Source organism: Ochotona curzoniae, unplaced genomic scaffold (assembly GCF_017591425.1).
Source record: "Ochotona curzoniae isolate NIBS_2020 unplaced genomic scaffold, NIBS_Ocur_1.0 contig_43, whole genome shotgun sequence".
Taxonomy (NCBI): Eukaryota; Metazoa; Chordata; class Mammalia; order Lagomorpha; family Ochotonidae; genus Ochotona; species Ochotona curzoniae.
This window is the reverse complement of record NW_024466218.1, coordinates 623590-636038: the sequence shown is the minus strand read 5'-3', so window position 1 is coordinate 636038 and position 12449 is coordinate 623590. Positions and strand designations below refer to the sequence as shown.

Genomic DNA, 12449 nt, shown 5'->3' with positions numbered 1-12449 from the left:
ACAGCCTTGTGTAAAACTCATGTGCCTAAAGCATGTCATAACAGTCTTGGTTTAGTTGCCAAAGAATAATCAGAACTATGTTGTTCTCTCTGGGTTGCATGTCAGATTCCTTGGTTATTGGGTGAGTGAAGGGGACGGTGGTGACAATGTGAAGCAGGACTCCCTTACACTGCTTGGGGAGCAGGTGGATGGTCAGCAGCATGCTGGGCAGCCCTGGCCTGTGTGCCATCTTGGTGTTTAGGACTGTATGGCCTGCTGCATGGGGAGCGCCTGAGAGGCGGCTGGTGGCCTTGGGTGTCTTCTCCCTGGTCTTGGGTGTGCACTTGGGGCTTGCTTGCAGCCAGGCCATGGGCACCATCCACCTGTTCACCCCACACCAGAGTGTGGGACTCCTATCTTCTATGGCAGTAGGGTCTCCGCAGGTAGCATCGTGGCAGCCTTGGGCAGCCTTGAGGCCAGCGAGGTTGGGCCTGGCCTTCCCAAGTGTTGTCAGAGCCTTCAGTGTCGCTGGTGAGGTGACCCTGTGGGAGATGGCGCCAAGGAGCCCTTTGTTGAGGATGGCACCGGGAAAGGCCCCACTCGACCACATATCTGCTTCCTGCACTGCAGCTCCTTGGGGGCCTATAACGCTGGTGGCCTGCATACTCTTCTGGCCCTCCACCACGTCAAACTCCATGGTCTCGCCATCTCCTAGGCTGGGCAGGTGCTTCCTGGGGTTGTGGTTCTGAATGGCAGTGTGATGGACAAATACGTCCTCTTGGTGTCTTGTTGGCTGATAAAGGTGTTTCTGATCTTGACGTTGAACCATTTAACAATTCCTTGAACCTTGGTCGCGATCAGCTTTATGTCTCCATCATAAAGGGCTGAGGCTCAGCAGGCAGCTGCTGCTGGGTCTCGGCATCGGCTTTGCCCTGGCTGCTCATGGTGATGCTACGGGTGGCCAGGGTCTGCTGTGGCATCTGCAGATCCCCACAGGGTGTCAGTGTCCCTGAGCCAGCATCATTGGCGGTGCTGACCAGGGCTCTCAGGGGTCTGCTCTCTGCTCCCACTCCCGACTCGAACTGCAGCCAGTCCATCTGCTTCAGGCAGATATCAGGCAGGTGAAAATCTTGGGACTTTGGAAGATGGTGGTGGTCCCACCTGCCCCTGGCTGAACATGTCTTGTAAGCTCTGCAGTGTGCTCTGCAGGACCTGTTCCTGCAGGTGTTTCTGTCTCTGAGCTAGTGTCACTGAGTCTCTCTCCTGCTGGAACAGCAGGATTTGCTTGAGGATGGCCTCTGTGGCACTGAAGAGTTGCTGGGATCTGACTTCTGTTTCTTTCAGCAACTGCTCCTGAGTGTGGAGCTCCTCCCTGAGTGCACAGGCAGCCACCTCCTTCTCTTGCAAGGACGTGAGCATCTTGGTGTTGGAGTCTCGGAGTGCCTTCATGTTTTCCTGAGCTGTGTGGAGTCTTTCCCCACACTCTTGTTTCAGTTTCTGAATCTCCGTCTGCAGTGTTGACACTGCTTCTTCTAATGTGGTCACAGACTGTTTCAAAATGGTGTTCTCCTCCTCTTTCTGGACAAGAGTGTCCTCCATGGCGTGTAACTGTTGAGTTTTGGCTCTCAGAGCAAGCCCTTTCCCTTTCACTAGTTTCTCTAACACGTGTTGTTCCTGCTCCAGATCCCTGATCTCTGAAGGTTTCTGGTCGTCTTCCGTCTCCAGGGTCGTGGTGTCCGTCGTGGAGTGAGAGTTTTCTCACGGTTTGCCTTAAAGTGTTACTTTCCTTCTCTTTCTCTGCAAGAGTCTTGTTGAGAGAGCACAGATGCCTGTTCTCGGCATTCATAAAAATATCTTTGCTTTTTAGTAGCTTCTGTAAATACTCCAGTTTCTCCTTTAGTTTCTTGTTTTCTAAAGACAGTTGCTGCTGTTGTGTGTCTACTTTTGTGGTGTGAGCCTTCAGAGAAGCCATCGTGTGCAGTTCTTCCTGGAGGATCTGGATTGTGGCTTCGTTTGCTTTGAGTGATTTTAGCTTTGGTTTTTGTGTTGCTCCTGTGAGGAATTGACTTGAGGTAGCAGGTTCTGTGAATTCCGGAGACTCTTCTGAGAATGCTTTCCTGTTGGAGGCCTCTAGCAAGGCTTTGAGGTGTCTGAGCAGGTCTTCTTTGGTCAAAGAAAGCTGGCCAAGCATACTGAGGACGTGGAAGAATTCATTGTTGAGCTTCTCATTCTGATGTTAGTGTCTTGGGCATTTTGTGTCAAGTCATTGTCATCCGATCTTGCTCAACTTGGTGTGTGCCAAGGATGAGCTCTGAGTATATCTTCCTGAACTCCTTTTGAAGCCTCCCCGACTCATTTAACTTTGACAGAGATTGTTTCAACATCTTATTTTCCTTCTGACTCTCTGCTGGATGGTTCTGTAGAGAGCGCACCTCCTTCTTTTTGGCTGTCAGAAGGAGCTTTTTGCCTTTCACTAGGTTATGTAAGATCTGTTGTTTTTTTATTTCAAGTGATTTTGTCTCCAGGTGTGTGGTCTGTCGCGGCCTGAGACAGTGTCTGGATCCTTTCCTGGAGGAGCCTGATTGTTTCTGCTTTGGTGGCTAGGGAGGCTTTTAGGGTTTCATTCTCTCGTAGGAGCAACCGAGGAGGCTCACTGCGGGCCACAGGTTTTCTTTCATCAGGAAAGGTCAGGTTGTTGGTGGCCTCGGGTACCACTTTGGGCTCTCTGAGGAGTTGTTCTTTGGTGGAAAGCAGCCCAAGGGTTTCCAGGTATGGGGCCATTTTGTTTCTGAACAGTCTGGTTTTTGTTTTGTCATGTCCACAACTAATGTGTGGAGTTAGTGCAGATTTCACATTCTATTTTGATTTTGTCCGTTTTGGGTTGTAAACTGTGTTGACTGGCAGTCTGCTGGATGTCACGTAGCTCCCATGCCTGATAGTGTGCTTCCACGTCAAGGCAAATATGTGTCAACATGTCATCTTCAAATCCTTGGAGGTGTGGTTCTACCCAGTGTCAGGGCTGAGTCTCAGATCCCTGCCAGAATCCAACTTCCCACTCCTGTGTGCTCTGCGAAGCAGCCGGAGATGGCTCAAGTGTCTGAAACTCTGGCCACATTGGTGACAGCACAGGTTGGAGTTCCTGGCTCCTGGCTTTTGCCTTGTGTGGGCTATGGCAGGCTTTGGGAGAGTGAGCCCTTAGCTGATGCCAGCTGGTGCTCTCTCTGTCTGCTGTGCCTTTCATATAAGTGAAAGTATTTATTTTTAACATAATACAGTAAAGTAAAACTGAAGCCTGAAAATATGTACCTTTCTACAACTTCGCTCAGAAAAAACTGATTGAACTAATTGCAAATATGATCATTACAGGATGTTAATTTTGTATGCCTAACTCACCAAAGCCACCCTTACTGAGTTTAAACTGATTTTACACAGTGCAATCTGTTTTGTTCCATTTCTAGTCCATGTGCTTCCAAAATTTTTCTGTAGATGTCTTGAGGCTTCTAAATATTTGTTTGAATTGATAATGTTTGGGTTTTTGTGACTTGTTTCCCCCCCCCCCTTGGAGTGGGTTTGGTTTTAATTCCAAAGACATTCTTACAGAGAAAGGAAGGGAGAAACAGAAAATGATCTTCCATGTGCTGATTTAATCTCCAGAGACTGGAGTTGGGTAAAGCCAATGGCCAGGATTGGACCGCACTGAAGCCAAGAGCCTGTTACTCCACCTGGTTCTCCCAGTGGGTACCGGGGTGCAAGCAATTGGGCTGTCTTTGGCTGCTCTGCCAGGTTCATTAGCAGAGAGCTGGATCAGAAGTAGAGTTGGGCCAGTGCTGTGTTCTAACCAGCAATGCCACCACTTGCAGCACTGGCATCCCAGATGGCCACCAATTCCAAGTCCTGGCTGGTCCAGATCCCATCCACCTGCCTGCTAATGTGCCTGCTAAAGCAACACAAGATGGCCCAAGTGCTTGGGCGCTGCACCCACCTGAGAGACCACAGGAAGCTCCTGGCTTCAGCCTGGCCAACTCTGACTGCTGTGACCATTTGGGGAGTGAACCGACAGATGGAACACTGGTCTCTCTCTGACTTTCAAGTTAATCAGCTTTTTTTAAAAGGAAATTAGATGCCAGTTGTAGGCAACTGCCTTGATTGCCTTGCACTTAGGCAAGTGTTACACTGCTGGGAGAGAAGCAGCCAATAGTTGACAGGCATTCGGGCCTACTTCTTGCCAACTGTTAACTATACCAGTATGCCAGGTTTGTTTTCCTTTTTTTTTTTCTCTTAAAGTTGAATGGGCGTGATCCCTGCAACGAGACATGGTACCCCAGCCCTCTGGTGGGGTAGGGGACTGCAGATTGCCCAGGGTGGACATCCAGGGATGTATTGGAGTGGGAGCAGCTAAGGGCATGTTTGACAGGGAAGGGATGATTTCTGGAGTCTTCTCTGACCAGCACACTGTGCTTGGCAGGTAGGCGAAGGAACTTAGATGAAGTGCTTTATATTGGTAAAACCGGTGAGCGTTTCTGTGTCTGGCCAAGGTGGTTGATCCATGTAGGAGACCTGGGCTGGGCTAAACAACATCACCCGTATCCTTGGTTCTCACAAGAGCTGGGACTAGGGCATGCCTGACTGGGCTAAGCCCCAGTACGACTTTGTGAGTGTCAGAGCAGGGGGTGGGCCATGTCAGGTTTGGCCACATAACCCACCAGGATGTGAGAGAGCTAGATCTGGGGGCAGATTCTTTTGGGGAATTGTGGGATTGCCTCTATGGGACAGCAGCACCTGCTGGTTTATGCAGAGAGCTGCAGGTGGTTTTGGGCCAAGACAGCCTGCACCATGGAACTCATCTGTCAAGATCCACCTGACACCTGTGGTGGTTGGGGCTAGGAGAAGGATAAGTGGGGCCAGGTTGCAGCACCGGCCAGCATATGCAAAGTCCAGAACTGAGGGCAGACCATGCCGAGCAGGGGCGATGCCCCCATTGGCACCATGTGAGACCAGGGCTGGGAACAGCCTGGTAGGGAATCTTGGTGAACTCTCCTGCTAGGCTGCAGCCCCTCTTGGGAATACCAGAGCTGGGAAGGGGGACGGGACAGGCCAGGCCAGGCCAGGCCTTTGTATTAGTTGCAAGCAGGAGAGGCAGTACAGGGGGTCATGCCCATTTGGGTGAGGCTGGGCTGTAACACTCACTGGTGAGAGCTGAGACAGTGGGTGGGCCATACCAGGTGGAGTCAAGGTACCTGCCTGTGTGCACTAGACCTGGGTGCTTGGAGTGGGCCTGGTAGGGGAATTTTGGGAAGTTCCTCGCTAAGCTGCTGTTTCTACTGGTGAGCATGAAAGCTTGGGTGGGTGGTCTGTGGGCTGGCCAGGCTAGGCTAGACTGCTGCACCTACTGGTGTACATGAGAGCCAGCATGGGGGTGAGCCAGCCAGCCAAGGTAGGCCACAGCACCAGTTAGCAAGTGCTGAACTGTGTGCATGTCATTTTAGGGTAGAATGCACTACCCCCTGGAAGGCACAAGCTCTGTGGCTTGCAACATGCCTGGTGCTGGAAATGTAGACACTTCCCTGCTAGTGTATCTATCACTGATGATCACAAGAACCAGGATTGGCACAAGACTGGTTGGACAGGGGGGCACCTGTTGGCATATGTGAGGGCTGATTCTTGGAGGGGGTCAACTGAGCAAAGCTGCACGGGTGTGCATGAGAGCGGATGGGATGTGGGCTGGGCCGGCTTGGTTGCAGCAGAGGCTGGGACACTCAAAAACCAGGTCTGGGAGCGGGCCTGGTAGGGGTTATTGTGAGTCACTCAAACTAGGCAATGGCACTTGCTGGCATGCATTAGGACTAGGTCTGGGGTAGGCTGGCCGCTAGGCCATAGAACCTATCAGTTCCAATGAGATATGGGGCTGAGGCAGAACTTAACAGGCAGCTGTATCTACTGGTATTTGTGCTTGCTGGTGTCGTTGACAGACCATACCTGACCCTGCATTGCGTGGCACATTCAAGAATGACGTCTGAGGTCATGTGAGGTTCATGGGGATTCCCTGACAAGATGATTAGACCGAGACCCTGGCCACAGGGAGAATCACAGGATGTGGAGTCCAATGTGGAGTGCATGTATTGCGACTGGGCCTCCTCAGTTGCTGATGCCTGTGCAGTGGACAGCATGTCCAGTTGCACATGGAGGACATGACAGCCAGCTCATCTAGGCCAGTAAGAGACATTAATTGCCATGTTAGTAGAGACAAAACAGATCAGGTTGGACAGTTTTCCTGACCAAGCTTTACAACATGTTGCTGGGTCTGTGGCTGCACTAGGGTGGATTCTGTCAACCTGTAGACCTTGGAAAGATTTTCTCAACTCTGGAGCAATGAAATGAATAATGTCTCAAGGGTATCAAAACCACTCAAGGAATGCTCTCAGAACACTCTTCCCCATGATGGGATATCTAAGTGTCATTAAAAAGCCATCTCCCATTCCCTGGGGATGTAGTTTGATGGCAAGGAGTGGCCCTCTCCCCGACCCCCTCTGAGGACACAGGAAGAAAAAATACCAGACTGCAACTGGTGTCCCACCCAGCTTCTCCATACCTGACCCTTCCCAGCTTAATCACAGGCACACATGGGCATACTTCACTCTCAAGTATATAAACAATATTAAAATTAAAATTAAAATTAAAATTAATTTTTAAAACTTAAAAATTAGAATTAAATAAAACTTAAAAAGGAAGTTAGAGCAGCTGAGACTTGAACCAGCACTGTGCTGCAGGCAGTGCACTGATCCCCGATGCGGGAACTTCAGCCCCTTTTGTTAATCTGCATTGTGTTATGTCACTGCTTCTCACTTGGTGCCTTGTCCTATTCAGCTTCCTGTTGAAACACATAGAATTTCTACATTTCTTGCACTTTGTTTACTCTTTTTTTTCTATTGGAGAGTGAGATACAGAGAGGAGCAGAGACAGGGAGGAAGATCTTCCATCAGCTGACTCACTTCCCAGGTGGCCGCAATGGCTGCAGCTGAGCTTATCGAAGCTAGGAGCCAGGAGCCTCTTCCGGGTCTCCCACATGGGTGCAGGGTCTCAAGGCCTTGGTCCGTCCTTAACTGCTTTCCCAGGCCACAAGCAGGGAGCTGGATGGGAAGTGGAACTGCCAGGATTAGAACTGGCGCCCATGGACAGACTGTTCCGGATCTTGTATTGACAAGCATACACAAGAATCAGGTCTGAGCATCACCCCAGACGAAGTTTGGGGATCCCTCCAACTGAACTGCTGAGCTCAGACCCCAACCATGAAAAGATTATGTCAGCCAGTGGATCCTGAAGAGATTTTATCCTATGTGGAATGGTGAGATTAGCAGCAATTCAGAATTGAGCTATCAAAACTGCTTGAGCAGCACCCTCAGAGCATGCCTCAAACTGAGGACCCTGGGATGGGAGGGAGATTGCATGGGGCTTCTCCCTTTATCTCTCTCCTTACCTCAGATACAGAAAAAAAATAATAATATTAATGTGTAAACAATGGTCTTACCCACTGTCCTGTAGCCCTTGATCCTTTGTGCCCTAATCAACTATGTCAAGATTATCAAAATAAAAGAATTAAACAAACAAAAAAATCCTGACACTCATATGGGATCCAGAGCGTGCAAGACGAGGACTTCAGCCACTAGGCTACTATGTCGGACCCCTTAATATACTTTTCAAAGAGATAAAACTAAACTTAGCATTTATTGAAATCAATCATGGCAAAATCACTCATTTACCAGTATAAATTATGGAGAATGCTGCACAGTCTCAAAGCAAAGTTAATGCAAATGAGGCCTACCAGTAAAGATGCCATAGGATGCCATAGTATGGTATCTCAAGTATTCTCACCCAGTACGTGATACCTGAAATAGGTAGGTCCCTGCTACCCATGTGAAAGACCTGGAATTAGTCTCTGCCTTCTGGCCACAGTTTTGCCAGTGCTAGGGAACACAGAGTGTAGCTGTCTGTGGAGTAATCCAGTGAATCTGAGTCCTTTCATGAATTTTTTTAAAAATTCAAGTTAATGGAACGGTAACTGCCAACTGCCAGGAAGGGATGGATTAATTTTTGTTGTCACCCCCCACCACCTTCTCCTAAATATTCATTGCAAAGGTAGTTAAGAGACAGAAACAAAGATCTTCTACCCTCTGGTTCACTCTCCAACTGACAATGATGGCCAGGGTTTGACCAGCAAAAGCCAGGAACCAAGATTTTCTTCTAGGTCTTCCACATATTTTGGAGCAATTTTAGGTTACAGAAAACTGCAATGATAGGACACAGTTTTCATAAACCTTTCATGCCTGTTACTAATGGAGCACATGGTACATTTGTCCACATTCTGAGATTTCCTTTGTTTCATTCAATGTTCTCTAAATGCCTCCTTAGGCTCCCTTTGGCTCTCACACTTGGCTTGTTTCTGATAACTAACACTTTTGACAAGTACTAACCGAATTCTGTAGACAGTTCCTGGTTGGAATCTCTCATGTTTTCCTTGCAAATTCACAGGGGCTTTGAGTTGTGGGAGGACCAAACAAGGTAGCATCCTTGCATCACATCATACAAGAGCACAGATCATCAACACAGTTTATCCCTACACGCCTTATCTCTGGTCACCTGGTTGAGGTAGCGGCTGCCAGGCTTCTCCACAGTGAAGTTGTAATTCAGCCCTGCCTCACCCCATTTTTATACTACACTCTGGAAGTAAGTCATTTTGCAAGAAATAATACTCCCCAAGCACAGTGTATTGACATAAATTATTTGTAATTATTATACAGTGGAGATTTAGGGTAGATTAAGTTTTTAAAGACCTATAGCTTGCTATCTTAATTAAAAATTAGCATGGTAGGCACTGTGGCAAAGCCAGTTAAACCACTTCCTGCAATCAGTTTAAGACCAAGATACTCTACTTCCAATCCAGTTCTTTGCTAATGTGCCTGGGAAAGCAGCAGAAGATGGCCCAAGTATTTGGGCTTCTGCCACCCACATGGGAGACTTAAACAGAAATCCAGGCCCTGGATTCAGCCTAGCCCAACCCCAACCGTTAAGACCATTTGGGGGAATGAACCAGCTTTTGTGACTCTGCCTTTAAATAATCAATGAATCCTTAAAATGTATACATGTATCTTTGGAAAATAATCTGTAATTTATTGCGGGTCACTCCAACTAGGCTGCAGCTCCTGCTGGTTTATGTGAGGGCCGAGTATGTGCTGGGCAGAACCAGGCTGGACTGCAACACCAATTGGTTCCAGTAGAAGGCGGGGCTGAAAACAGAACCAACCCAGCAATTGCAACCACCAGCTGATCGGGGCGATGGACTGTGCCAGGCCCTGTGCCTGCTAGTACATACAAGAATCTGGTCTGAGAACACCTCAGACAAAGTTTCTTTGGAGATCTCTCCAATCGAAATGCTGGACCCAGAACCCAAACCAAGAAAAGAGAGAAGACAGAACAGGTCAACCAACCAACTCAGCTATATGTTGGCAGCGAAATACGGGGTAAATGGAGACTCTATGAGGGACTGCGTCAATCAGTGGATTCTTCAAGGACCTCATAGTGCTTGGAGTGGCAAGATTGGCAGCGATTCATAACTGATGAAATATCAAAATCACTTGAGCAAGAACCTCGGAGCATACCCTACATCCGGGACCTGGGGAAATAGGTTGGGCCTTCTCCCTTAATACCCCTCTTTAATAAATAATAAAAAAAGAAAAAAAAAACTTGTCAACCCCTCAAAATAAATAAATAAATAAATAAGATAGCTAAGCCAGCACCATGGCTCAACTGGCTCCTCCATCTCCAAGTGCTAGGACCTCATGTGGGCCCCGGTTCGTGTTCCACTTCCAATCCAACTCCCTGCTTATGACCTGGAAAAGCAGCAGAGCACGGCCCAAAGCCCTGGGAACCTGTACCTGCATGAAAATCTGCAAGAAGCTCTGGCTTTGGATTGGCTCAGCTCCAGGCTGTTATGGTCATTTGGGAGAGTGAATCAGCAGATGGAAGATCTTTCTGTCTTTCCTTCTTCCTGTAAATCTGCCTTTCCAATAAAAATAAATAAATCTTTAAAAGAAAAGAAAAAAAAAAATCAAGGTAGAGAGCCTGGCCATTGCTGGGCTTAGCCAGGAGGGAGCTAATGGAGAATTAAACAGAACTGTCTGTCCCCTCACCCTCCCGTGAACGACAACAATCTCCTCCCTTTCCTTGGGACACGCAATCTTAGGAACACAAATGGGAAGCACAAAGGCGAGCTGCACACTGTGTGGCTGCACTGTGCTTAATTCAGAGGCAAGTTACCATGCTGTGGCATGAAGTCCCACAAAGCAAGCAGTGTAAAGGAAAGGGTGATACTAGCTCAGTAAATTAATAATTTTATTAAGCCAGTATAATCTCAACTGTGGAGTATAATAAGGGATGTGGTGACTCTCCCCTAATGCTCAAATACTCTTCTTTACTTTTCAATCCAGTTGTCTTCCAAAAGGTTAAGGACATGGATGCTTGAAAGGTAAGGTCTTACTACCAGTTAAGCAGGCATTTGTGAATACTGCCAAACAGTATTAGGTTCTGGAACAACTAATAGTGGTGTCTAGTATAATCCCTGGCACATGGTACTACTCAAACGTTTGCTGAATGATGAACAAATGAATTCTAAGAAGCAGAGGGGACAAGCAGCTGTCCACACTGGTATGCACAACTCAAATGGCACTGACTCAATCGTTAAGGCCTGCTGTGCTTCAGAATTTTTCTTCAGAGACAGCAATATTTTTCCCAATAAATCACAGGAGCTACATTGTAGAGGCCTTAATTATTAGTATTATTTAATGCTTAAAAACTAGAACACTAGTCATTCAATAAATGTTTACTGAATTAATAAACAATCTCTACAAATGGTAAAGCAAGTTAGCCATTAAGGACATTATCAGGAAAGTTAATAAACAGCAGGGGAGGTTTTCTGGGGTAAAATTTATGAAGGTTATACACAAGGTGAACACATTTTGCTTAAAATATATACATATGCTTTGCAGAACCAGCATAAAGGGCTCATTGTTCTGTTGAATGGAAGGAGTGAACCGAGACAGTCATCCTTGTGAATGCTCTAAGGCCAAGGTGGCACCGTATTCTGCCTGTGTTATCTGGTGGGCCCCACAGAAACAATTCCCAGGCACACCTCATTACGACCATCAGAGCGGTAGCATGGCATGGACTACATGAGCTCAAATTGTGGGCCTAGTCAGAATGTCTACTGACTTGAGCAGATTACTTAAGTTCTACTCCTCAGTCTCCCTATTTGTAACATGTAAGAAGAGACAAAAATCTTTCCTCAAATGGGCGTAAATGAAAATTAAGTGAAATAATATTTATAAAGGACTTAGAAGAGTGCATGGCACATAATATAGTACATGAGTTTTTACTAAAAACCACAAGAAAACAAAAACAAAACAACTTCACTGTCAAATGGTTAACAAAAGGATAATTTAGAAACTTGAAATTTTTCAAACACAATCTGAGATGTCATTTTCTCAAAATGTGTGTACATTTTTTTCAATCTAGGAAACATGGTTTTCAAAAACAGTCAGAGCACTCCTAATATCATTGTTTTAAACTAATCATCCAAAATAACTAAACTGAACACTAAAGAAAAAAAGCAATGTCGAAAAAATGAGCAAATGAGCTCAGAAAACCGAGAATGGCTTTTCCCTGTTTATTCATCAATACTTGAGAGAGTATCTCTGAATTAAGACCAAAGTATAAACGGTTTCTCTCAAGAATTTTGTTGGTGACACCTTATACTTCCCCCCCTCCCAAAATTATACTGCCACAGATTTTTTGATATTTTAGCATCCTTTTGTCTATGGTTGAAAAACAAATTGCATAGTTATAAAAAATAAATCAACAGTTATAAAAAGGTTAATGACCACTCTGCGGCAGAGTGCAATGACCACTCTGAAATGCCCCTTCAGAAAGTCACAAAGCCATAGCAACACTGAAGGATGACAATCAATCTTTTCATATTTGAACATAAAATAGAACTCATAATAAAATGTATTTAATACTTTTACACATTATACTTAATTTCAGCAGAAAATGATTACTTAAAAACATTCTGGACCCCATTTTTCACCTATACACTACAAAGAATTAACTAAAATTGACAATGAATTAAAAGTTTTATGTAGCATTTACAATATTTTCATTTACCCTCTACTGTCTTAGTCATCACTTTCCACCATCAATATAATATATAGGTTCTCCTTGCTATTTCTATATATTTTCCATTCAAATACCACTCAGTAAATTCAAAATGCACAACAATAACCCACTCTAAATGCACCCTACACAACCCCTCAGGTTTACAGCTATGTTAAATATCACATTCAAAAGCACTTTTTATCAACCAAAAAATCAGGCTCTGAAATATTTTTTGGCAGCAGGAGGGTTTTCACTTGTTCCGTATC

The 12449-nt window shown here is 46.1% G+C and overlaps 1 protein-coding gene across 1 annotated transcript in view; it reads right to left on the bottom strand.

The window, feature by feature from the left end:
• The window catches only part of MIB1 (MIB E3 ubiquitin protein ligase 1), a 125266-nt gene that overhangs the window by 34649 nt on the left and 78168 nt on the right, over nt 1-12449 (bottom strand). The gene's annotated exons all lie outside the window — the stretch shown is intronic.